The 3285-nt window shown below is 52.8% G+C and overlaps 1 long non-coding RNA gene across 1 annotated transcript; it reads left to right on the top strand.

The window, feature by feature from the left end:
• The first annotated feature begins 1359 nt into the window (after positions 1-1359).
• LOC125631006 (uncharacterized) lies at positions 1360-2982 on the top strand. The gene is made up of 3 exons (XR_007354860.2): positions 1360-1403; positions 1601-1674; positions 2311-2982. It is a non-coding gene; the product is annotated as an uncharacterized LOC125631006 (long non-coding RNA).
• The last annotated feature ends 303 nt before the right edge of the window (positions 2983-3285 follow it).

The raw sequence follows: 3285 nt of genomic DNA, 5'->3' as shown, positions 1-3285 counted from the left end.
GATAAACAGATAAAAGAAACTAAAGGTAAACAAAACAACCCAATCAAACGCAATTTTTGTTTCAGCAGGTGCACGGAGCTGTTCCCTGCTTCTGCATCGCATAGTTTTGTGCTTGGCTAAGTGATCGGAGGATCGAAGCCTGTCAGCTAGCCCCAAAACAGAGATGAAATAGAATAGATACAGCAGCCTTCCCCCGCACTGTCCTGCTCCTGTGCCTCAGCTGGGATCAGGAGAGACTGCCTCTTGGGATGAGAGAAGAGTTCTGTCTCTGTGGCTTCTCTGCTGATAGTTACAAACTTTTTGCTACAGAATGTCAACGGCAATGAAGCAGATGCTTGAGTGCTTTGCTGAGTAGAGGCCTTATGCTGGTGTGAGTGGAGAATCAGGACTAAAATGGACAGATCTGGCTCATTCGAGCCCTCTCCCCCACAATTCTTGGAAGGTTTTCGGGGCTCCCTGAGGTGGCCACACTGTGCTCCTACAGCTCCAGGAGGCCTCCCAACACGCTCTGCAGGGATCAGTCACTCGCTACATGGCAGAGAGCGTGAGGTAGCCAGTTTGTGCCAGTGACGCCCATGCATCTTGTCCAGATTTTCTGTCACGGGGCCACCCCACGGCCCCATTAACAAGGCCTCCCTGTTTTCCCCCTTGCTTGGTCTCCCCTGGAGCAGCACACATTAGTGCCTGCGTCATTCATTCACCGCCTCCCCCACCTCGGTTACCAGTGAAATTTCCTTTTGGCGGTGCGTCAACAACTTGCTCAGGAAAGGAGAAAAGCAATCAAACCAGGGGCGTGAACATATCAACCCCCTTTACTGTTTGCAACCATTTGTGTGTCCCTTATTATTTCCTCCTCCTTCCTCTCCCCCCTCCCCCACTGCCTCTCTGCCCCAGCAGTTTGGTCCTTTTTGTCCACAACATCCTTTTTCTTTCAAGGAACCACAAAGGCCCGGTGGGGAGGCGGACACAGGAAATGTGCTGTGGATCAGCACTCGTCCCTTCCCCGCAGCACTTCAGCGGCTAGAGAGGGGATATTTGTGTGCGGTGTGGCTAAAGATTTTGTTTTTAATGTCGGTTTTATTTGTTTTCCTAGCCTGCTGCTGCATGAGAGCGACTGACTGCAGGGCTCTGACAATGAAACCTGTCAGCAGCGTTCTTCTCCCCCCGCTCCTCCCCTCCGCTTGCATTGGCTGCCCCTATTGAAATGGCTGAAAAGCAAGGTGAAGGATTTCATCGCTCTGCGTCTCACACTCCCACGTCACCCACACAGCTCCTTGACGCAGCGCATTCAAGGAGTGTTTCTGGGACTGCAATCCTCCTTCCAGAGTGGTCACGGGGCCCCTCCAGTTGGACCCAGTGTGTCGCCACCCCCTGCGCACCTGTGGTTGCATGTTTTCACTATGGTGAGATCTGATTGTGGTGCACACTGCAAGCAGTAGACTTTTTGTTGCAGAGAGAGCTTATTGTGGGACGTCTCACTGTGGTGAGATCCCGTTTCGGGGCATGAAGCTGTGGGGAGAACTTGCTGTAACGGTGTAATCGTACCATGGGCATGGTGTTGCCGCAAGATCTCCTGACGGGGCATTTTGTCTTGTTGCAGGCGTGTCAAGGGGACATTTCAGAACAGCGGGTGATCTCGCGTGGCAAGGACTTGCCACAAGGTGTTTCACAGTGGTAAGACCGTGTCACGGGATATCTTATTGGCTCAGCAGATAGAGTCATTAGCACAGCATTCGGCCATTTGGTTCAATTTCTCTCCAGTGACGCATACACTGATTCACCCTTTCTTGCCCCAGGGCCAGCGTATGTATGGGACTAGGGATGACAGTGGAGCACCAAAATGTGAGTGACCAAACATGGTCCCACAGAGACTCTGCTGTGCTCCCCTTCAAGACAGCAGCTACCCAAGCCAGGTAGCAGGCACTGGACCTAAGCTGCTCTTCTTCCCTGCACAAACTTGGTGTTGTTCCAGGTGACAGTAGGCAGAGGATCTGGCAGACGGGGGGCTGATCCTCAGCTGATGTAAATGGGCATTGAAGTCAGTGGAGCTACCCTGATGTCCGCCAGCTGAGGGTCTGTGCCAGGTACTCGGACTGGGTCAACGGCACAGGCTCCTAACTGAAGGAAATCTGAGTTAAAGGCCAGCAAGCAGCGAGTCCTACAAAAGTGGCTTAGTAGGAGGCAGAGGAGGGATGGGCTGATGTTAATCAAGTTTAGGAGTCTCTGAGATGGCAGGCAGGCAGCCACACCAGCTCATGAGGAAGTAGTTTTCCTTCCGTCTTAACCACATGGAAACTCTCCTCCCGCCAGATCATCAGTACCGGTTGATTGTGCTACAGACCGAGTCATTGCCATCTGAAAGGTGCTTGGCCAAACAAGTGAGTGGTGCCCTTCCCCCACCAACTGAACAGCCCTGGAACTATGGGAGAAAATCAGATCGAGATCTGGCTCCGACCTACATGGCACCTCTCTACAGCGGACGTGTCTAACTCATAAAGCCACAACCAACCTTGGCTTTAAACAGAACCCTCCAGCAGCGAAGCCAAGGACTGAACTAACCTGGAGGCTACCCTTTCAGCCCAGAGCGGGTCAGCACGGGTCAGGCTTGAAGCACGTTGGCAGGAGGCAGTAGAAAAGGGGCTCGCATTGCTATTGCTTGTTCTGTGCACAAAGGATTTAAGTCTCCCTGGCGGTCTGTCCAGTAGGTTTAGCACCTGCAAATCTAGACACCCATTCCTCGAGTGCCTGCTGTAGCCGCTGTCCGAGCATTGTGGGTCTGACACCTCAGATTGCTGTGTTTGATCTCAAAGGCTGCTATGGTGGCTTGATTTTTCTCCTTCCAAAAAACCTCCCCGCAACGACTGGCAGTAACAATTTCCTAGGTAACAGCATCTTGCTCGGAATGCCACCGAGTGTCTTACTTACTTCCATGCGTGTGGGGGCGTGCGCTGTTCCTGCACTCCCAGTGGGATAGGAATTGGAGAGTCATATACCATGTGTGTGGGTGAGAAACTTCTCATGCTGCTTCTGACAGCGGAGGCGGAAAGGTCAGCCTCTTGCTTCCCTGTGCAATGCCTCTGCTGCCCTAAGAATTACTGACCCCTGGGGCTCACCCTGCTAGGGTTGGATGGGGAGTGTGTGGGGAGAGGCAGCTATCTGGGGCCTTGGGTTACCCCCCGACACTCTTGCCTTAGAAATCTTCCTCAAAGAGAGTCACCTTTGCATGCCTAAAGCCTTGACCATCCTAGAATCCAGCTCACTGGGTGGACCTGAGCTGCTGTTTAC

This window comes from Caretta caretta, chromosome 2 (genome assembly GCF_965140235.1).
Source record: "Caretta caretta isolate rCarCar2 chromosome 2, rCarCar1.hap1, whole genome shotgun sequence".
NCBI classification, from domain to species: domain Eukaryota; kingdom Metazoa; phylum Chordata; order Testudines; family Cheloniidae; genus Caretta; species Caretta caretta.
Note: the sequence above shows the minus strand (reverse complement) of the source record. Positions and strands in the feature narration are given on the sequence as shown.